The sequence below is a fragment of the Peromyscus maniculatus genome, chromosome 8, assembly GCF_049852395.1.
Source record: "Peromyscus maniculatus bairdii isolate BWxNUB_F1_BW_parent chromosome 8, HU_Pman_BW_mat_3.1, whole genome shotgun sequence".
NCBI lineage: Eukaryota > Metazoa > Chordata > Mammalia > Rodentia > Cricetidae > Peromyscus > Peromyscus maniculatus.
The window spans coordinates 76,718,741-76,742,968 of NC_134859.1; the positions used below are offsets into that span (position 1 = coordinate 76,718,741).

The window sequence follows — 24,228 nt, forward strand, 5'->3', positions numbered from 1 at the left end:
CATGGCTGAATCAAAAATACAACTTAGTTCGGTTAATTCTTTGGAGAAAGCAACATAGAATTCCCACTATACAAACAAAGCTATCGAGATGCACAAAGGCTATTTCACTTTGCCATGGTTCCTAAGGAAATATTAATTTATATATATATATATATATATATATATATATATATATATATATATATATATATATATATATATCCTATAGAAATATTATAGAAACACACACATATATCTATGTATGTTTATGTATCTTATACAATAGGAAAAAGCAAAATAAACCATGGTAAGTATAGAATGAAATACTAAGTATTTCTGTAGTAATAGACAGAAAAATCTTGAAGAGGTGTTATTGTATGTATGTATGTGCACATGTGCACATGTTTCTGTGAGTATGCACCTCTGTGTGTGTGCTCTGCATGCAGAGGCCAGAGGTCGATATTGTTTCTCTACTTTGTTTTTGATATGGGGTCTTGTCACTAAAACTAGAACTCACCAGCTGGCTAGACTGGCTGGCCAGAAAGCCCCGAGGTCATCCTGTCTCTGCCCACCTCATGTGCACTGAGATTATAGGTGCATACTACTATGTCCAGCTTTTTATGGGATTTATGCTAAGGACTTCATGCTCTAGCAGCAAATACTTTCCCAACTGAGCTATCTCCCAGTCCCCCAGGACAGATTCTTAAGTAGAAAAAAATCTAGTTACAAGAAAAAACATACACTGCAATTTTATTTACAGGTTGAAAACAATCCAATACCACTCTGTGCAATTATTTTACATCTAACTTATCTGTATTCCTGTGCATTCTGAGAAAAAAACATTATCTGCAGGGTATATACCAACTAATGGTTACTTCTGAAAAGGATTAGATTTGATTTGGGTATATGGGTTACATAGAGAATTTCAATTTCTATGCCTATTTGTTACACTTGGATATTTTATAGTCAAGTATTATTTCAGTAATTAACAAATAAAGATGAGAGAGAGAAAAAGAAAATACCAGAGGCTGGAGAGAATTGATTTTAGTGACAATCTGACTACATTGTCTCATGAATGAGTCAGAAGCAGTAAATCATATTAAAGGAGCAACCACAGCTAACTTTTGTCTCCTTCAGCCTGGAGGAAGGCCATCTTTTAGTAAGCAGTTCCCCCAGGAATGATCTTACAATGTGTTTTAACCAATGGACAGACTCTAGAATCATGAGATGCATAACTCTCCCTGTTTTTTTTTTAAAGACTTCTTGTTTTAATAAAATATGCTAGCCTGCATTATAATAGTGGTTGCTTTAAACGTTGGATTAATTTATATGTCACCATAACTACTTTTTGTCAAGAAAACTTTACACGGATGGATTTGTTTCTTGAGGCAAAGATGATTTCATCTGGAGTTAGTGGCTTGAGAGTGTTCCCACACACTTAAGTAAAAATCCATAGCCCAGCCAGCATTCTCTCCACCCAGACCATGGGTTTCTCCCTCAAACTTAACACTTTCTTACTGGCCTCTAGGGGCCATGCTATCAGAGAAACCATCATTCCACCAATGGTTTCAAGTGCTCTTCTGATCTAATGGGATAAACTCAGTCAGGTCTGCGGCTAGCATCTTGATATCTTTTTCTGAAAGTATCAAAGGTACTTTATAATTATGTTAGCTAGTACCTAATAACTTCAAGAATCTATTATTGGATTTTTTTTTGTTTTGCTTTTGGCCAACATTATGCATTTTTATTTAAACTTATAAACAAAAGATAAACAAAAGCAAAGCCATGGAGCTATGGAAGGTGCCAGTTAAATCACAGCTGTAAAAGAAGTCCGTTAAACTGCCCACTGTTTTGTTTTGTTTTCTGTTTTGCTTTTACTCCAGTATACATTTGTAGCAGGGATTTCTTTTTCCCTTACAAATCCAGCCCCCGCCCCTTTTCCTTCGACAGATCTTTTTCTCCCTATTTGTGAATTTGTCTAGAATATTTACTTTTAGGTATCTCAAGCGTGGACTCAGTGAAAAGCAATATGACCACACTGAAATGAGAGAAGGAGGCTGTGAGTAGCTACTGAGTGGCAGTTGAATGAATCTGATGCCTCTGCTCTGGGAAACACACTGTGAGCAGCTACCTGGGTGTAGACTGGGTTCAGTTAACCAAGGAGAAATTGATTACTCCTCATTTGGAGGTAGAGACAAGAACATATGTGGTATTGGGCAACAAGCCAGGAGGCTAGAGCTTTGGATGCACTCCAGGAGAGGGGAAGGAAGAAAATGGGTTACCATTCAGATTGAAAGGCCAGCAGCATGGCTGCTAAGGCTCAGGGTGAGTGGGCCAGATGAATGAGACCAGGAACTAAGCCTGAACCCTGACGAAGAAGAGCAGACTTACCCCAGCAGCTCAGGATGACCAGTCAGTGCGCCCCCAGGCCTCCAGTATATATCCTCAGAGCTCCAGCCCGAGGCTGCTCAGTCAGTTCTGTTTAGAGTCTTCACCATGGTTCCCTAGCAGGAACTGGAGCTGAGTGCTTTCTCTGCAAACACTGCTGCCAGGGTGGCAGGCCAGGGCGAATCACTGGGTCCCTGTGTGTGCAGGTGGCATACCTTCTGCTAGGAGTGTCCTTAAAGGAGGTGAGGAGCCTGAGATTCTAGACTGGGAATTTCCACCCCTCTGCCTTTTGTTTCCCGGGAAATAGGATGGGGTCAATACCTTGTTGTATGCAGCATGGGAAAGAGATTCAAAGCAGGTATCAGTGGTTCCAGAATTAGGATAGGCATTCATTCATTCTGTAATTTGTGTGTGTGTGTGTGCATGTTCATGTGTGTGTGTATGTGTATGTTCGTGTGTGTGTGTATGTGTGTGTGTGTGTGTGTGTGTGTGTGTGTGTGTGTCTACATGTTCCTGTGTGTATGGGTGTGTTGCATGTGAATGGAGGCCAGAGGACAACTGTGGTTGTCGTTCCTCAGGCACTCTCAAGTTTTTCTAGATATTGTTTTTCATTGGCTTGGAATTTGCCAAATAGGCTAAGCTGGATGGCTAGCAATCCCCAGGGATCTGCCTATCTCTGTCTTCTGGTCCTTACCCCAGTGCTGGCATTATAAGTGTATGCCGTGTACTAGCTAGTTTTCCATCAGCATGGCACAAAGCCAGAGTCACTTGGGAAGAGGGACTCTTGATTGAGAAAACACCTCCATAAGATTTGTCTGTAGGCAATTCTATAATACATTTTCTTGATAATGATTGATGGGGTCAGAGGGTACAGCTCACTGGTGGCAGTGTGACCCTTGATCAGGTGGTCCTGAGTTCTATAAGAAAGCAAGCTGAGCAAGGCATGAGGTGCAAACCTACCAACAGTGTTCCTCCATGGTCTCTGTTTCAGTTCCTGCCTCTAGGTTCCTTCCCTGCTTGAGTTCCTGCCCTAACTTCCCTCAGGATGGATTGTTACCTGATAGTGTAAGACAAAATATTCCCCAACCCAAATTAAGTTTGGTCACAGTGTTTTATCACAGCCATAGAAACCCTAAAAGATGCTGTCACAGATGCTATTTAAAATGTAGGTTCTGGGGATTGAACGCTGGCCTTTGTACTTGTAAGGCAAGCACTTTATTGACGGAGCTCTCTCTCCAGCCTAACTTGCATTCACTGAGTGTCAATTATATATCACGTATAACTCCCTTGGATTCTAAGGAGGGCAAAGGAAACTCATGACTGTATTCTCAATCCAGTAGAGAAGACAACCATCCATAAAAATAATTCCCATGACTCAATATGTATCACAAATCGTGATATATGACTTGGGAAAAATCTCCACTTAGTCGTGTAGGCACTAGGCAGAATGAGGGTGGAGAGAGAAGACGCAATCTGAGAAGTCAGAAATGCTTTCTTGAAACTGAATCAAATAGAAAAATGCACAAGAAACATTTCAGGGAGGAAGAATATGGCATATGCAAAGGTTCCTGGTCGAGGAAGATGGTCGAGGTGCATATGGAATGTACAAAGATAAAGTCCCCACTGATCAGAACATGAGAGAAAGAGGAAGACTCAAAGTGAGGATGGGAACACCAGCTACCAGGTGGGCTCTCTTTCGTGCATGTTAAATAACAGGAAACAAACTGGCCAAACAGTATTGTCATCGTGTGACTTTTCCTGGGGAGAGATTTTGATTTCCCACAAACAGAGCACTGTCAGATTAAAGGAATGGATCTAAGTCTAGGTTGGCCAACCAATGAGTTATGAATGCTGCTCACGGAAGCCTGGACAAAGGGTTATGTACAGGAGCACTGGTGATACATAGGCACCTGTAGCCCCTGAATGTTCCACCCTGGCATGAGCGATGACTGAAGAGAGTTGAATCACTAGAGTCCTCACCCCAGTCACCATTCCACCTCCTCTATATTCTAGCACACCACCCCCACCAACTATGTGCAGTTAAGGCAGGATTGCCAGCAGCTAGGAGTGGGCAGGGAGAAGCTAGTGGTAGCTAGAATATAAATAACTCTTTGCCTTTCTCATTCTACCAGGGAATGCTGATAGGACCTATCTTAGGAGGAACGTATATTGTAATCACCAGGGCTACTCTGCTTTCAAGATAGCAGCGGCCATACCATGCCTGGAGGGTACTCATGCAATTGTTACTAAGGACACTGCTGAACTCAAATTTCACAAACTAATCAAATTCTACCAACTTTAGGCAAGAAACAAGGTCACATTTAAGATGGGAATTCTGTACTGCCATTTTGATCCCCAACTCTTCATTTTCCCTAAGGGAGACCAGGTGGTTGGTCCTGCATTGTACTTTGATATCAACAGTCCCCTAAATGGTAGCCTCTGCTTATTTGATAAAGACTGTGGTAAACATTGCACATGTATCCTTTCATTTCAAATTGTTGTCTAGGTCTGATGACTCATATTTCAGATCTTTCTCTTTATGTTTAATGGTAAAATTGTAGGCCCTATCTCTGTGAGGTTAGGTATAGGCACGTGGCTGGCTCTCTCAATCCACAGTAAGGAAAAGTGAGCATAGCATGTTTGTGTAAGAGGATTTCATTGGCCAATGTATGTAAGTTCAGCCTTCCTTCCCTTCAGCTGTGTTGATCATGTGTGTATGTCTAAATCAGTGATTTTAAGCAGAGGTGGCTTTGGCAACCCAGACCACATGGAAAGCATGCAGACAACTTTGGTTGTTACAATGGAGGAAGGAACATTGCTGACCTCTACTGAGCAGTAATGAGAGATTCTACCCACTGTCCTACAGCGTACAACAGCTACTTTAACAAGGAACCATCTGGGCCAAAAGCTGTTAAGTAGAATACATCTGGTATAGATGGAGCCTCTATCAAACCACAGCTCTGAGAGACCACAGCATAGAATTGTCTCTGCTGTCTTGTTCTGAATATGAACTTCAGCAAAAGGCAAACTTCTGCTATGAGCTGCTGAGATGCTTGTTACTGCAGCATAACCTCATCCATCCTGACTAATATAGGGGTAGAGCAAAGATTATCCTCATTTTACAAGTCAGAAATCTAGAACTCAAAGATGCCAAGAAAGTTCACCAAGTCTACACAGTTAGGCAGAGCTGGGATATTGAGTCAGATTACCCTAGACCCTAAACCTGGTTTATGAACCACATGTAAGTAATTAAGGGTCCTGTTCATAGACCTGGGTGAGAATGAGCTTTCGCAGGAGCTTCTGAACCTGTCACAAAGGTCACCTATAACATTATTCTTACCTATCTAATAGTTGATCATTGGGAGAGTTCAGAAAGAAGTTGAGAAACAGGTTTGGTTTATGAAGCTAGATTAAAATCTCAACCTTGTGAAATTTTGCCTTGTCCCCCATATTTCCATGTACACACATACACTTTCCCCTAGTCCTCATTCTACTGACTTGGAGACATGACATCATCTCCAGCAAAACTAGGGTGATTAGACATTGTGAATTTACCAGGACTTTTTCAGAGTTTGGTTTCAAATATCAGTTTCACTCAGGAGTACCTATGTACTGTGGACCAAGTCACTTAACCCCTCCATTAGTCATTTGCAAAGTTAGATGGAGTTGTGACAACATTATTTTCATAGGGTTGTCAGGAAGATTCTGATGGCAGTGGTTGGTACACAGTGTGTGTGTTACAAAGAATTACAATCAGGCTTTTGGCGAGAGGATAGAGTGAGGAAAGAATGCTTGGGGAAAAGAAGACTCAGTGTCCTAAGTCTGTTATCATAGTGCTATGACAGTGTATTTGAGGCTAGGTAAATGGGGGAGTTTAGAGAAAGATATTAAAAAGGAAATACTGTTTAGGCTCTGTCTTAGGGAAAGTTACCAGGTGGACACAAGGGTGGGGCAAGGTGTGAGCTTCCAAAAGAAATGTAATGTGGGCACAGTGCAAGGACATGTTTGGCTGATGTGGAGCAATTACATTGGTGCTATAAGCTCAGATATATGATAAGGAAAAAAAAACACTAGTAAGCTCTTTGGAATGGTTAATGGAGAATTTTGACTGCAGTTCAGACATGTCCTGACAAACTGCTTCAATACAGAGGTGTAATAGTGAGAAAACAGACCTGAGAACAGAGGCTGCAGATGTGATAGCAAGTAAGAAAGACTCATCCAGGGTTTACTAAGGTCTCACCTAACAAGGTCTGCCCTTGGAAAACTCATTGTTGCAATGAGACCTGAAAAGCGGTGAGACTAGCAATGTTAGGTATCTGAAAACCTTAAAGGCATCTGTGGGCTCACGGGGCATGGAGAGAGCTATTCTGACAACATTTGGACCCATCAAGCTAGAGGGCAGGATTTCCAGTCTCTACTTACTTCATAAGTTCTTGGGCATCCTGAGTTCTTGTTAGATTTGGGAGCAATCACACCAGCCTGCACCCCTCTCCAGGTTCTGGTACCCCAGCTCAGTCAACTTGCTGGCTCTAGGGTCTTTACAAAGTAGAGCCACTCTCTGTCAAGGTCTCCAAAGTGAAAGGAAATCAACATCTCCTAAATGCCACCCAGCAAGCCAGGTACTTGATCCCTGACAGTAAAGACATGGAGAACATTGGTCCCTGAATTTCAGTTTAGTTATTTGCTTTGGTGGACGTCCAGAGGCTTATGTGAAGCCAAAGATTCATCTGATGATGTTGCTGTGGGTACAGCCAGAGAGGAGAGTGGTACTTCAGCTAATCTCTCTTCAGTGGGTTCCTGGAACAATGTTCCCTGATTCTATCTCCCAAGTAGTTCTCAATAATAATCCTCATTGAACTTAATTCCAATGGCATTTTAGATGTTCTCAAGTGTCCCCCCTCTCAAGTTTCCCTATTAAACCCTAGGGAGAGGTGTTTACAGGGGCTCCCAATTGAACCCTAGGGGGAGGAGTTCCCAGGAAGATGAGAGTTTTGAGGAAAAGCTGTGTGTTAGCATTCCTAAGTGAGAAATGAGGAAATCAGGATGCAAAAATGGGAAGACTTGCCAAAGTCTTCTGATCCAAATTATCACCATTCTAGAATGAGAAATAAGGATTTGAGATTCAGAATGCCCAGGTAAGCTGCTAGAAGAAAAGGAAACCAGGGAGTCCTTCGGTGTGAACACTACCTGGCAGTTAACTACTCAACCTACCAGGCCTCAGGTTTGGAGCCAAAGGGGATCCTGAAGACCATCTGGTTCTAGAGTCTTTTTATGAGCGAAGGGAACTGAGGTCCAACATTTGTTCCTTTGGCACACACATATCACATTGGTGGTATTGCAGCTCACACCCTTGCTTTCACAGAGCTAGTCTCACTCAATGTCACCCTCATAACCACTTTGAGAAGGATAGAGCTGGTATCCATGGCCGCCATTTGTAAAGTCAAAAAAAAAAAAAAAAAAGTAGGGGGTTGGTAGGTGTGGCAGAGCTTCTTGTCACTTAGGCTTGGGAGCAATGCCTGGTTGGGATTCCTGCTGTGTGATCCTAGGCAAGATGACAGAGACCATCTGTAAAATGGGGGAAAACATCAACTTCTTTGCAGCGTTTTACTGATGGTTAAATATGACAATATAAAGTTATGGTCTCCTAGTCAGACACAAAATAATAACATTTTATTATCAATTTCTCAGCCTTGGCACACTTGATGTTTTGAGCCCCAACTTTCTTAGTTGTAGAGATGTTCACGTGTACTGTAGGATATTTAGCAGCATCCTCAATACCCCTTGGAGCCTGTTGTCACAACTCTTCATCATCTCAGGGCTGTGACAATCGGACAGATATATGTTCAGAATCCCCAAATGTCTCCTGCTGCTCTAACTTGACATCATGATAACACCATATTAAAATGACCCATTTCCACGATTCATTCCCAACCAAGAGATTCTCAGTAGGAGAAAACATTTCTTCTTTCGTCCTTAGACCCTGGCCCATCATCTGGCTGAATGAAGCAGTACTTTCTAAGCGCCTCTTCAGGGAGTGAGTTTGGAATGCAGCTGTCTGGTAACCCTCCATTTTTTGGCTGAGTGGGTGACTCAGACGCCATTGTGGGGGAGATTTATGGCCCCCTCCTGCTCTTCTGCCATCCCCCCTCCTTCCTGCAAACATTAATTGCGACTTAGTAAAACAGCAACAGGGTTGCCAGGAGCAGGGTAGAATCAGAGGGCTCTGCCAAGGCCTACAAGGACAGAACAATGACTGTCTGTTCTTTGTCTCTTACTTGTCATGCTAATCACAGGATTCTCCAGTGCTGTTAAGGACACTGGGAGCAGGGAGCTCACAGTTTGAGCACCTCCAGCCAGTAGCCTGCACTCTGATACTTACGGAGGAATACATTTCCTCTGTATGCCTGTGTGTTGGGGGTGGTGGTGTATCTGTGTGTAGTGTGTGCATATGTACGCACAGCTGTGCAGTGTATGTGGAGGCTAGAGGAGGACACTATGTGTCTGCTTCTCTTGCTCTCCGTCTTAGTTTTTAAGGCAGAGTCTCTCACTGAACCTGAAGCACCCACAGACAGTGGCACAGAAGACCCGTTAACTCTAGCCCCAGTGATTTGATGCCCTTTTTTGGCTTCCATGGGCAGTAGTCATACATGTGGGTGCTCATGCACTCAAACACACACACACACACACACACACACACACACACACACACACACACACACACCATGTATACATAAATAAATATAAATCTTTTTTTTTTAAAGAGCCATTAAATACCAAACAAAAAGTGAGCCCTCAGTTCACATGAAAGTTGAGGGTGGTCACAGGATCACCAGGAGCAAGTTCTACCAAAGATAGAAACTTTCTCTATCATCCATCTATCTATCTATCTATCTATCTATCTATCTATCTATCTATCTATCTACCTATCCATCCATCATCCATCCATCCATTCACCCACCCACCCATCCACCTATCCATCCATCCACCCACCCACCCACCCATCCATCCATCCATCCATCTATGTTTTTTTGAGACAGAGTTTCTCTGTGTAGCCTTGGCTGTCCTGGAAATCACTCTGTAGACCAGGCTGGCCTCGAACTCACAGAGATCCGCCTGCCTCTGCCTCCCGAGTGCTGGAATAAAAGGTGTGCACCACCACCACCTGGCCTACATATTTTTTAAAGATGGTTCCTAAGATATGGATCTTTTCTTTTTCTGTGCTAGCAATAAATGTAACTGTGGAGAGGCCTTACTGGTCTGGGGTAGGTGGGAAGGGGTAGTAGAGGTCTCCCCAAGGCATACGTCATGTGGCCTCAGGGATCTGGTGGGGACAATGTCTGAACTCCACTTCTTTGCTCTTCGGGTTCAGGAGAAAGGACGGCACAGAACCAAGTTGTCAGAAATCCTCAATGGATCCCGGCTCCTTGACCTACTCCTTGTGACCTTGCTCAAACTAAATCTCCTCTGTGGACATGGGCGCTCTCATCTGCCAAGTGAGGTGCTCAGACTGAAGTGTGTTTCACACATTCACCCATTGTGTGTGGAAGAAAAAGAGAATTTGTGACTGCTTGGCCTGTCACAAACAGCTCACCTATTTCCTCTGCCCAAACCTCCTTTCCACCCATCTCTTGTTCCTCCTTTGTGTTCTGATAAAGTCCCACATACCCTTGAAGGCCCTACTCAGACATCACTCTCTCCCCATGAACTGCCCTGTAGATCCAGGTGGAGTCAATCGCCGCATCTCAACTCTGTTCAGTCTTCCACTCATGCTTCTTGGTTTATTTTAAGTAGATATTTGTGTGTCCTTCTCCTAGCAGACTGAGAGCTCCTAGGAGCAGGAGCTGCTGATTTTATTTCCATGCTATCTGTCTGGGATACAGGGTTCGGGACATAGCAAATGCCTGATTTGCTGGTTGAATTGCATCAAATTCTTCTTTCAGCAGAGAAAGATTCCTCTTGCTAGGGGAAATCAAGGGGGAAAACCCCACATTTGATCTCACAGAGGACCTTGTTGCCTTCATATGACCTAGGAAGATTCCTGTGGTCCATCCCTCAGGCAGCCTCTAGGCTTCCACTGTGTATACTCCTGCTGATGCTTGCTGGAAGTCAATCCTGCCCTAGTTTGTAGACAATTATTGTCTTATTATGTCTACATGTAGCAGAGAGAGCTCCCCCAATTCCCTCTTTTTACCCACAGGGCCTAATCTAAGTACCTCTCAAAGGCTGGATATCTTATGGGAGTTATCCCATGGGAGTTAGGATTTTAACATCTGAATGTGTGGGAGGGTGGTGGAGGACACATATTTAGTCCCTAACAACAATGGTATGGAGCCCTCTCTGAAAAGTTCTGTCTTCTTAACCCAGGAAGACCCAGCTAGGATATAAGGCACAGCTAGCCAGAGGAGGACAGGTTGGCCAAACCAAGGTTTGGGGATTGGCTATGATAGATTATTTCTTTGAGATGAGGTAGACTGCACAGACCTAAGGCTTGGGGTAGAAATTTGAGCTTGGAGAATAAAAGCAACACCTGAAGGCTACTGTTACCTCACTGCCCTCTTAGATCTCCTGACTCACTAGGTGGTTGCAAACATATTGGGATTGGCTTCAGACGAGAAAATCAAGAGCTATCATCATAGAAACAGTTCACTGTTAATATGTCATAAGGTAAGCATGGTGTAGCAGGAATCTTAAAAGTTCTTATTAATAAAGTCAAACCGGAGGCGAGTTATTGGGGTCCATGCTGGTAGATCAGAGAGACAGAACAAGCCACAGCTATCTCACCTCGCCGGATCCTCAGCTGGTCTTGTCTCCTCAGACTGGAGGCCTCTGAGTCCTCATCCGGATGGCTCTCAGCTGAATTACTGCTCAAAAGCCCGAATGCTTAACCAGCCAAAATCTTCTAGTTTCTGGTCCTCACGCCTTATATATCTTTCTGCTTTCTACCACCACTCCCTGGGATTAAAGGCTGGCTTTCTGGGATTAAAGGCGTGTGTCACCATGCTTGGCTATTTCCAATGTGGCCTTGAACTCACAGAGATCCAGAGGGATTTCTATCTCTGGAATGCTAGGATTAAAGGTGTGAGTGCCACCATTTTCTAGCCTTTGTATTTAGTGGCTGTCTGTTCTCTGACCCCAGATAAATTTATTAGAGTACACAATATTTTGGGGAACACAATGCCACCACAGCATGGTGTCCACTAGATATGTGTCTGTGTAACATTGACTATTGCACTTAAGTGTCACCACACTCTGCATTTGGCACAGGCAATACAATGGCCTGTCCACAACCTGAGGGGGAAGCACTGTCTCCAGACACATGAGGGCTTCATAGATGTTGGTCTAAGGACCCAGTGTGGACTCTTTCTGTGCCCTTACTTTTCATACTTGACTGGGTTGTATCTCCTTTTCGACGTTGTTCATAGATAAGACGGGGGCAGAGTTCAGAAGGCACATGGAGCATGCACAACTTTGGGGGCCTGGGTCTGTCCTCACTACCATTGGGCTGTGGAATGGCCGTTGAGTGTTGGCGAGACCAGCTTCCTCAGTCATCTGCACATGAAGGACTTCCTGTGGTCTAATCTGTCCCAGGCTCTTTGTGTTTCTTGTCACTTTTATTGATAGAATTTCATCTTTTTGATATCTTGCCATAGCCACCAAACCAGCCTCCCTCTTCTGCTCCTGATTTCCACATGCCCAACAAAGATGACCAAGTCACTCTCCACTTAATGCCCTTCCATTGTGCTGTCCACAAACCACAGTCCAAATATCTCAGCATAATGGAATACCTCATGGCTTCCCCCAATTTCTCACTACACAATGTTCTAGTAATCAGAATTTCTAGAAATCAGTTATCTACAGATAACTTCATCCTCTCAGATGGACAGATTAGGCCCCTCAATAATGATTCTTACCTCCACCTTTTCCTTGGATTCTATCTGAAGAATTTCCATCCCTCTTATAAGGTTAAACTCCTGGCTTCTCTAAGAGACCAAAATCTTTCAGATAAATGAGAAGTGGGTTTAACCCTTTCCATCCTTAGAGTCCATAACCATGGACACAGCACAGAAACCATACTCAAACACCCCAGGAGCAGCCTGGACAACTACAAATCAGACTGGTAGAGTGAGAGGCAGGGAAAGATGGCAGACACGGGATCTCCACCATTATTCACTGTCCCCAACATGAACAATTTACTATCCATTCATTCGAGATTTAAAAACCATGTTCAACAATACATCAGTGAAGGAAGAAAGCCAGGAAATTAAGCCCTTAAGTAACTCGTGATCCAATCCATCACTTGCTCTCCATGTTCCTTAAGTGAAAGTCTCAGTTGTCTCCTGTTTGAGTAACAAGCCTCAGCGTTTACATCAGAGCCATTTTCTCGCCACTTAATCCACAACTCATAAAGGCTCCTGGGGTAGAAAATTGGTGCACAGAAAAATAGCATGTCACTTTTGAGTTGTGACAAGGTAAGAGTATCCAACCATTATTGTACCCATTCCAAACCTGCTGGGCAAATTGCAAAATGGTTAAGAACAGCTTGGCAGGTGTGGACACGTGGGTGAGCAGCAGCCCTTGTTCCTCTTAATCCCATGGGCAATGGACTAAGTGCTCTTTGGAGTAGATGTAACCAGAAATATGCTTTTCTCCCATCTCTCCACCCCATCCCCAATATCTCTCCCTTCCCCTCCCATCCCTTCCGCTTCTGTTTCTGTCTTCCTCTGTTTCTCTCTCTGTCTCCCTGTCTCTCTCTGTCTCTGTCTCTCTCTGTCTCTGTCTCTGTCTGTCTCTCTCTGTCTCTCTCTCTCTCTCTCTCTCACACACACACACACACACACACACACACACACACACACACACACACCTCCCTCTAGGGATTTGCTCAGGGAAGCAGAATAAATATACTGCTACTTTTATGATAATAAAAATGAGGGTAAGGTTGGGAATTTGCAATGAGGTGTTAAAATACAAATTGTGATTTCAAAGCTTCTGGGCTTCTTTATGCAGGTAGAGGTGAAGGCTTTCATTCATTTACTCAGTAAATATTTAGAGAGCTTTCTCTTTGAGCCAGGTACATTTTTAGGCTCTGGGTACACATCAGTTAATAAGTCAAGGGGCATGCTGGTATGGAACTTGCATTTTAGAATAGGAGACTGGCATAAATGAATGAACTCATGAGTAGACTGCACTTCAGAAGTGGAGAGAAATCTGGGAATAATAAAGCTGTGTGATGTAGTGGGGATAAGGGTGGGTGTGCTTGAGTGCATGTGCGTGTGCGTGTGCGTGTACCTGTGCGTGTGTGTGTGTGTGTGTGTGTGTGTGTGTGTGTGTGTGTGTGTGCATACATGGGACTATGTCATGTGGTAGTTGGAGGACATCACTCTGTGATGAAATCTGCTAGAATCTACACCTACAATCTGGGTGGCTTAAAACAGGGAGAAACAAAAAGAGTTGGAGCCATAGCCTAGCAGTTGGGTGACAGTCACTCTAGCCTAACTGGTGAGTCACAGGTACATGTGAAAGACCTGCTGTCTCAAGAAAACAAAACATAAAAACAAATAGGTGAACAGCTCTTGAAGAATGACATCTGAGGTTAACAAATGCACATACACTCCCATGTGTATACACAAAGGAAATCACTATTATTGTCCAAGATTGTCCAGATAATGAACAGCAGCTTAGTGATTTGTGGTAGGTCATAAATCCCAAGGAGTCTACATTCTTCCCTTTATAATAGCAGTTGTCATGGAGCCTGGTTAGTAAACACTGGCCTAAGAACATCTCACTTCTTTGAGCGTCTGCTGAATTCCCTTGTCTGACATTGCACAGAGTCAGTGTCTTGGACCTTCATGTCTGTATGCACACATGTGGCTCAACCATCTCCAGTTGCCTGCTCAACCCAGCACCCTCACCAGCTTTCAACGTGGACTCTGCACACTTGAAGTTCAGGCCACAGGTGGTCCAGATGTAAAGCCTGGCCTCTTCTCTCTCACCTTGCCAGTCCCCTGGCATACCCTCTCAAAAGGCATGTATTGATCTGGGAATGGACTCAGTTGGTAGAGTGCTTGTCTAACAGACCCAAAGCACTGGGGTCAATCCCTAGTACTGTATATATCTAGGCATGATAGGTCACTACTGTAATCCTAGCACTCAGGAGGTGAAGGGAGGTACATCAGTAGTTCACAGTTATCCATGACTACATAGTGAGTCTGAGGTCATCTTGGGACACATGAGACACTGTCACAAACAAAACAATTGTATAATAGTAAGCTGGGTGGTTTGTCCTTGAACTTAAAGATCAGTGAACCGAAGGGTTGAAAATGGTGGTACTGATCTTCAATCATCTATTTCTCCAAGTTAGCAACATTTCATATTAATTCCAAGCAGGTAAGTGTTGTAGATACCCCTGTATTTAGCATCTACATTCTTCTATTTGTGAAGTCCACATGTGGAGTGCTCTAAAGAGTCTCAAGTTCTCAACAAGCCTGTAATACTGCCAGTCATTGTTGAAAGTCTGTGGACCATGTCTGCAGAGCACAGCGAATCCTTTCGCCCTCACTGCTATTTAGACCTGCTCAAAATTCACGGCTGTTAATTTTATCAGGAACATTTAGGCCTACCCTAAGGCCTGCATTGTAACCTAGTTATCTCCATAGAGGCCTTATTTCCAAATAAAGTCACATCCTGAGCTACAAAAGGATAGGACTTCTCCTACCATTTTGGAAGGACACGCTTGAACTCCTGACAAGTGGAATGCTAAAAAATGCCATCTATGACATAGAAGTAGGTCATTAATAAGAACCATAGCACAGTTTGACACACATTAAACAATTAAAGACTACATGAATTCTACAATGAATATGGTCCTTCTCATGAGGGTAAAGACCACCCTTGTAGAAGTGTCTTATGAAATGGGGAAAGGAGGGTGACCTTACCTCCGAAGGAAAGTCCTCGTACACCTCAGTTGGACAAGGCTCATCATACATGAAAAGGCCAGAGGAGTTGTTGGCTGAGAGTTTTGTGCATTCCTGCATGGCAGGTTAGATTGTTATGGTTTTTTTTTTTTTTTTTTTTGGTTTTTGCTTTTGTTTTGGTTGGTTTTTTTGTTTGTTTGTTTTGCATTTCCCCATTTTTCATAATTGTAAATCTCACGTCACACCCAAATCATTCCTTGTATAGCTCAATGATGTGGGGCAACAAACATGAGAAAAAAATCAACATTCTGCCAAAAGGGACTTTAGCCTTCTCAAGGCTGCATGGTCACTTCAGGGAAGCTGGCATTCAAGCTCAAGCTGACTGACACCAAGGCTCAAATGTCAAGGCGCTAAGATTTTGTGCTGCAAGCTAATTAAGAAAAACAAGGAAATGGATGGACTTCTTTTTTTTTTTTTTTTTTTTTTTTTTTTTGGTTTTTTCGAGACAGGGTTTCTCTGCGTAGCTTTGCGCCTTTCCTGGAACTCACTTGGTAGCCCAGGCTGGCCTCGAACTCGCAGAGATCCGCCTGCCTCTGCCTCCCGAGTGCTGGGATTAAAGGCGTGCGCCACCACCGCCCGGACTTCTAATCATACAACAAGACAGGGCCTGGTGTGATCACACTACCGTGCAAGGCAGCATCCTAAGATGAACTCTCCCTCCCACCTCCCACCACTAAGATTTCCACCAGGACTCCTGAGCAGGCTTCCATAGCATGTCCAAGGTAATGTTTTGTCACCTAGCAAAAAGAGCTTGGCAGATGTGACAAAGGTGATTAATTGGTTGGGTCTGAGTTAATCAAAAGAGATGTTAATCAGATGAGCCTAATATAATCAGGAAGACAGTACACTTCTTTCTGTCTAGAGACAGAGAGCCTCACAGCATGAGGTAATTCCAAGCACTTTTCAGGCTTTGAAGATGGAAATCGGAGGATGGTAGCCTCTAAGACTAAAGAGATATCCTCACCTCATTCACCAACCTTCCGACAGCAAAGCAACAGACTTTCATTCCCATAGCCACAGGGCCCCAGATTCTGCCATTCCCCCAAATAAGCAGAAGCAGGCTCTTCATCAGATCTTCCAGGCAAGATACCATTTGACCCACACCTTGGCTTTGGCCATAGGAGACCCTACATAGAGAACCCAGCTGAGCCAAGCCAGCTTTGACTTACAGGACTCCAGGCTTGTAAACGGGTACTGCTGAATTCATGACAATTTGTCATGGCTTGAAAAACAAACATGGCCCCTCACTCCTAGTTCCTATGCTATGAGGCAGAAGAGCAAATGGAGAAGGGGAGGGAAAAAATCCCTTATTGGCTCCTTTGGGCAGATAAGTCTCTCTGCAGCACAGAGCATTTCTAATTTGCAAGGACCCCTCTCTCTTAGGAAGGCTGGGGGCGCTTGAACAGAAAGGATGCAGTGGACTGGAGAGAGGGCTTGATCTGTAAAGGGCTAGCTGTGCAAGCAAAAGATGTGAGTTCAATTCCCCAGCACCCACATAAAAGGCAGGCATGAAGACATACATACTCCTGTAATCCCAGCCCTGGGAAAGCAGAGGGGCAGGATCCCAGGCTCACTGACTAGCCCATCTAGGTGAGTCAGCAAGCGCCAGGCTTCATGAGAGCAATGGAAAAAACACCTGACATCAACCTCTAGCCACTACATGCACATGGACACACATGCACACACAGTTACACATCCGAGTGCACATACATATCCACATACACGCACATGCAGGTATGTGAATGTATAACTCTTCTAAGCACATATGTTAGGCTGATGTTTTCTTTTGTCGTCTGTTATATATCTTGCTGCAGGCTTCCTAGGTAAATCTCATTAGGAAATTCTGTCAGACAGAGTTGGTTTCCATAGCTGAGATAGGTAACTTCTGTTTTAGAAATTGTCTGGGGAGGGAAGAAGCTGAACTTCCCTGGCCTCTTTGGCCTCACACGAAGGTAATATTTACATTGTGATTCTATTGACTTGACTGGTAAACACACCTTTCTCTGAGGTTCTGTGTTCACCATCCTTTAAAAACAAGCAAACAATGGTTTTCTTCTGAGGATTCACCATATATCCTCTGGTTAATTTGAGTTAGGAACAGCCTTGGCATCTCTCTTTAGTTGAAAGAATTCGAATCTGGATGTTATCAACACGAGAGAAATGAGGTTGCTCCTTCTATGAGGAAGTCAGGGCTTTGAACAGAGTGTTCACTTTCCTTCAGGGAAAAACATCTCTTCGTAAGTGGAAATATGTTTTTGCAACAAAGAACTGCTGCTCTAGATTTGTTTAAAAAAATGGGTTCGACAATCTGTTTTCATTCCTGTGTCAAATGCTGGAGAGAAAAGAATGTTGAATATGATGGGTAATTTGCACTGAGCTTTTAAGATGTGAGTGCTGTGTGTGTGTGTGTGTGTGTGTGTCTTTCACTTGCTAATAAGAGAAATGAGGTATCTGAAAATTCTATTTTAATGAAATCAGTAAACTTCAAACTATATACTGTGTGACTTACGTTGCACAATGTCTGCTCAATGGCATGATTATATTCAGTGACTTTTCCGTGTTATGTCTGATTTCATTGAGGTTAGTGCATGTGTGTTCGTGTGTGTAGTATGTTAAATGTGCAGATATGTACGAGAGTACATGTGTACTCACATGTATACTCACATCCAAGTGGAATCTGGAGCTCGAGGTCAGGTCTCTTCCATTACTGCTCTCCACCTTGTCTGTTGAGACAGGGTCTCTCCTTCATCCCAGTGCTCACTGATTGCCTAAATTGACTGGCCTATGAGCTCCGGGACTCAACCTGTGTGGCTTCTCCCAGCACTTAGGTTACAGCCGTGTGCCAGCATGCCTCACTTTTACATGGGTTTTGAGGATCTGAACTCCAGTCCTCACGCCCGTCTGGTAGGCACGTTACTGACTTGGACATCTCCCCTGCCCCAGTTTTATTGTGTTTTGTGATTCTGATCAACATACTTTTATCATGGGTGTTGCTTCTGTTGCACAATTTGCCCATCCTTTCCTGAGACTTGAATTTTGCTATGCTTATGCAGAACTCAGCAGTTTATTTACTTCAAGGAACATTTTTTTTTGAAGGAGTTGCTACATTTTGAGCTCTGGATCAGCTGTTCTAAGGGTGACAAGGATGAATAATGTACTGTCTCTGCCCTGCCGAGGCTCAGTTTCTAAGCACAGTTCTCAAGTGCATCCCAGGGATGGAGTCTCAGAAATTCTTTCTCTGTGCAAATACCACAAAATACTGACATAATACTTTCAAACTAACACAAGTATTTAATAACTTTATGATGAATCAGACTTGATTTTACATGAGTGTAAACATGTAAACTAGTGTTGACAAATGTTAGTGGGTATCAAAGATTTATTAAAAAGAATTTGAAAAGGTAGCATTGAAACCCAAGTGCAGGGACTGGTCTGCACTCATATTCATCTGTGGCTTGGTAAGGGGCCATTGATATTTTGCTGTATTGTGGCTTGGGGTCACTCATCTGTGAAGTAAGGGTGCAACCCCAATGTATGTGCCATGCTAGAACACCTTTTAAAATTGGTCTTCTGATGAAGTTTCTTGATCCTTTCAGGGACCTTTCTCCTCCAATGCAGCCAACTCCCTCTATTGCATACAAGGACAAACCTAAAGCATCACTCTGCTTCTGCTGGTCACCCTCCACATCCCATCCCCACTATCCACAGTGGCCTGTGTTCTCTGCTCCAGCTCCTCCAGACCGTAACCACTGCCATTTCACCTCTGCCTGCCCGTCCCACAAGGACAGCTTACTCCTCTAAGTCCCTGGACACTGATAGTCTTCCTCTTTCAACAGTGGAAGGAAATGCCATTTATGAGCTAATACATCCTGAGTCAATTCTATTTTCGAATGAGGAAAACAGATGCTCAGGGAGGTGGTGTGAAGTGGGCTGGCTGATAGAGGACACAGTGACAGTGGGAGCCGCCACAGCCTCCGACCTTCTTTAATCATCCTCCCCTCCCATCTCTTCATGGTCTCCATGTTCAAAGCGATAGACAAAACTATGTCTTCTTCCCAGCTTTGCACCTTATGCCTGGCAGCTACTCAAAATACAGCTGTTGAACTGGACTGAGTTTGCATGAGAGGAAAAAGATGCCCTATCACCTAGGCTTTCATCACCAAAGTTTAAAATGATTGATATCTTTTTATATTGGTGATTAGGTAGAAGAAAAAAATCTAATTCATTATTGGCAGAGCTAATTAAAATAGCACTCAGTACTATTAGAATAAATTACGTGTGTGCCCTGACTGGTAATTACACTCTTAGAATTATCTTCCTGGAAATAACTAGTGAAAGGCTATGTGTGAGCATTGTTACCATAGCACCATGTGAGGTAGGGAAAACTCATGAAGTTGGTATCAATAGGGAAATTGATGTGTATATTTGGTGATTTGAATAACAATGGTCCCCATAGGCTCATATATTCAAATGTTTAGTTACCTGGGAGTGGAATTATTTGAAAGGATTAGAAGGATTAGGAGGTGTGGCCTTGTTAGAGGAAGTATGTCACTGGGGGCAGGCTTTAAGGTTTCAAAATCCCATGCCAGGTCCAGTCTTTCTCTCTCTGCAGATCAGGATGTAGTTCTCAGCTACTGCTCAAGTGCCATGGGTGCTGCCATGTTGTTGCCATACCCCTGCCATGATGATAACGAACTAGCCCTCTGAAACTGTAAGCAAGCCCCCAAGGACACGCTGTCTTTCATGAAAGTTGCCTTGGTCATAGTGTCTCTTCATAGCAATATAACTGTGTCTAAGGCATCATGGAATGAGACCCTGCTTGATGTAGCACTATGAAGATACTGAAAAGGCTGGTATAGATCTGTATGCACAAAGATGAAAAAATAGTAACCGTATATTTCTCAGTTTAAAATAAAAAGGCAAGTTTCAGCAAAGTGTTTAGCTTACTTTTCCTAAAACATGAAAAAAATACCTCTCAAAAGTTCTCTTTTACTGGGGCTAAAGAGTTGGCTCAGTGGTTAAGCTGCGTTTGCTGCTCTTGTAAAAGACTCAAGTTATAGTTCCAGCACTCACATGGTGGCTCATAACCATCTGTAACTCTGGTTCTAAGGGATCTAATGCAATGCCCTCTTCTGAGGCACAGTATGCATGTGGTCCAGGTAAAACACCTATATGCACAAAATAAAAATAAAAAAACCTTTAAAAACAAGATAGAATCATTTTATCTGGTTAACAACCCTCAATGTACCCAATCTCATCTGATTGTGAAAGCTAAGTCAGATCAGATCTGGTTAGTGCTTGGGAGACAACCATTCAAAGCAGGCACTATCTGCTAGAAGGAGGATGATAGTCTCTCTAGCGACATGTCAGCCAGGGGAGGAAGAAAGATGGAGAGAGTCAGGCCTTTATGGGTGTCTAGGGAGAGTGGGAAGTGGAGGCCAGAGATAAGACTTAAGCAGCATTGGTGCTGAGGAGGCAGAGAGGGACAAACCAGAGAGCTATGAAGAGAATGCCCTCAGCTGGAAATTACACAAGGCTATCCATGGCTACACAGACACACAGGCAGGCAAAGCATCTACACACAAAAAATAAGTAAATCTTTTTAAAAACAGGGCTACATTTACCAGTTGCTACTTCTTATACTTCAAAGTGGCTGAAAATGATGGCTGTGGACTTAGACAGCATTGAAGGAATGTCTATTCACAGAAGCAATGTCAGCATCATCGATCTACAGATGGTACTCAAGTTAGCAAAATCATTTGTGCTTATACCTAATGAGCTGAGACACCTTAGTAAACTGGTTACACACACACACACACACACACACACACACACACACACACACACAGACAGACACGCATAGAGCACATATATAGAAACCAGCATATGATCCTAGGACACTGGTCAAAAACCTGCAAACAGCTATGCCCTCTCTTGCAGTTAGTCAATTCAGTTGCAAGTATCAGAATAGCCAGAGAAAATATGCTCACTAATGAGTGTGGCTGTGTCCCATCAAACCTTTATTTGTATAAACAGGAGGCAGGTTTTTACCTTGTTTGTAACCGTGGTTTGCCATAAGGCAAAGTGTCTGTCAAAGTGTTAATTCTAGAAAGTTATGCTCTTTCCTACCCTCTCTCCCTCCCTCCCTCCCTCCCTCCCTCCCTCCCTCCCTCCCTCCCTCCCTCCCCCTCTCTCTCTGTGTGTGTGTGTGTGTGTGTGTGTGTGTGTGTGTGTGTGTATGTGTGTGCTGTAACAAAATCAAAATGAACAAATGAATCAAGGAATCTTTTTGAGAGTTTTCTTAGAACTGAGCATAGGGACAGATGTCACCATCTAGATAGGTGGACCACCTATGGTCTCCTGAGGATTGAACAACTGAAGGACAAAATATCAGTAGTGTACAGAGATCAGGGCAAGGGCTGCTACCAAAGCTGGGCAGACGGCTACTACTCAGATTCCAGAACAAAAGTCTCTCTGGGAAACAGGAAAGCCAGGGTCGGCAATGCGTCATGGCTGGTGTTCTCTATGGTTGTTGATTCTTCTTTGCCAACTGTGAGGAGCCTCTGTGTGGCTGTCAGTGTCCCCTTCTTGCTAGGTTGGTTGGCTAGCAAGACTCAAACATTCTTCTACCACCTTCTCCTGACTACTGGTCTAACAGGCACTCATGGCTACACCTGTCTTTGATGTGGGTGCTAGGGATCTGAATTCAGGTCCTTAGGTTTGTCCAGCAAGCTCACTTACCCACTGAGCCAGGTCCCCAGTACCCAAGGTCAATCTTAGTGTGTCTATTCCCTTCTACCCCAGGGTCTGTGTTCTAGCACTAGAAGGTGGAGGGTCCGGGGGGGCGGGGCAGATGACAAGAGAACAGTCATTTAATACCTGTTCCTGTTCTATGTGATTTTTGTACATTGAACATGTTTACTTCATGTACTCACTTCCAAAAGACCAGTATGAGACACAACATACAGTGTTGCTAATCTTTTGTAACCATCAAAGAATAAAATTGAGACCTGAGCTGAAGGTGTGTGTCCTGAAAAGGAGAAGACATGGTTCTCAGCTATTTTTTTAATGTAAAAAAATCATGCCTCTCTAGTGTGCCCATGTTTCTTCACCTCTGCTATAAAAACAAAATACATCCCCCCACTTTAGCTCCTCTCACTTTTGGATGGAAAATGTGATTTTTTTCCCCTTTAAGTCTCCACAGGATTTGCTGTCAGAACTTGAAGAAAGTCCGCTACATTTTCTCGCAAATCCCTGCCACAGAGAACGTGGGGTACTAAGCCTTGCCAGAATTCTGAATTTATTGTGTGAAAGCACACAGAAGAACAGTGCATTCAGGTCATTGACAGAAAAGGATCTGATGGTGGAGGGAGGATGATGGATTGATGTGGTGTTTGGAGAAGGAGCCTGGTAATTTTCAGATTACCACTGTACCTGAAACACTGATGCTAGATTTGTAGATGCATCTCCTGTACATTCACTAGCTCATTCATTCATTCATCAAAATGGATTAAGTTTATTCTCTGCCAAGCATCATGCTCTTAGAAGGAATATTGGCTTAATAATCACTTTGCAGAACGAAGCAGCTGAGTGCCCGGTAAGTAACTCTATGGTTGTCATCAAGGTCCCATTCAGCTGAGCTTGTACCACAGAGGTGAGCCTGCCTCGAATCTGCCACAGAGAGCTGTAAGGAAGGTTAGGAAAACTTGAGAGCTTGTGTGTCACTCCAGCCTGTAGGAAGAGCAACTGAAGGTTTTTCCTTCCCATGTGACTACAGAGTTTCTCGTATCCCACTTGGAACCGTCAACATTTCTTCAGCAAGAGCACTGAAAGGCCTCCTCAGGGCAAGGGCAGCACCTCGCACCTGAAGAATGTTTGGATGAGTGATGAGGTTCAGAGCTGACAACCAGAAAGCTGAGGTCTCACATGCAAGTAAGGACTGCAAGAGACAAGGCAGCACCTGCAGGGAATGAGTCCATGATCAACTGAAGGATGAAAACTCCAGGGCACCAAGAAAGCTTCGTAGACCATGGGGCTTCATAAGGAGCAGCGCCAAAGCACAAGGTGGAGGCCGAAGCTTTCATGCAGGGAGACCTACTTTCTGTCCATCTTCTTTCTAGCATTTTGAGATGACTGCTATGTGTCAGACATTGTCCCCGGCACTGATGTGTTCATACTGGTTAAATTCAAACATGCTTTGACATTAGGGAACATCACTGTCCATACTCCTTTCTATATTACTCCATAATCAGATTTTTTTATGACAGGGAGAGCAAGATAGAGGAAAAAATAAAATCTTTAAGTCTATTAAACTTAAACCACATCTTGTGATGTGTGTGCGGGAGGGGGGGGGGAATGGGGGAGGGGCGTATGGTGTAGGTATACATGTCATTGTGCACATGTCCAGAAGCCAGAATTCAATGTCAGTTCTCTTCTATTATTCCATAACCTATTCTGTACCTTATTCTGTCTCTCCCTGAGCCTCCCCCAGCACTGGGGTTATTGGCTCACACTGCCACAGCTGGCTTCCTCCAGGAGTGCTGGGATTCTGAACTCAGCTCCTCAGGCTTGCACAGCAGTAGCCTTGCTAGCTCTTGAAACTTATTCTTCAGATGGTGATAACGGGGACGCTGCTAGCATGGTGATGACTGTGATAGTTTTAGATGTTGGTATTCTGACTCGGAGCAGAATCTGAGAGTAGATCTGTCCAGGACTTGAAGGACAGGCAGCTACAGAATTGGAACCTTTAGAAAACTGGAAAATTAGAGCAGCAATATGCCAAAGGGAGTCCAATAGAATGTGTTAAAATTTAGAGTCTCTACAGAGATTAGATTTTAGTTTGCAATAATCTCCTTTGGAGGTTTAAATGCAGGTAGACATGAATACT

The 24,228-nt window shown here is 43.6% G+C and overlaps 1 protein-coding gene across 2 annotated transcripts in view; it reads right to left on the reverse strand.

The window, feature by feature from the left end:
- Ankfn1 (ankyrin repeat and fibronectin type III domain containing 1) overlaps positions 1-24,228 on the reverse strand; it is a 400,676-nt gene that overhangs the window by 352,715 nt on the left and 23,733 nt on the right. The window contains exon 1 of one of the 2 annotated variants that reach the window (XM_076543122.1): positions 2,371-2,510. The exons of the other annotated variant lie outside the window; for it this stretch is intronic. The gene's annotated coding sequence lies outside the window, so the exon portion shown is untranslated. Of the gene's footprint in view, positions 1-2,370; positions 2,511-24,228 lie in introns of those variants that run through there. 2 annotated transcript variants of the gene reach the window in all.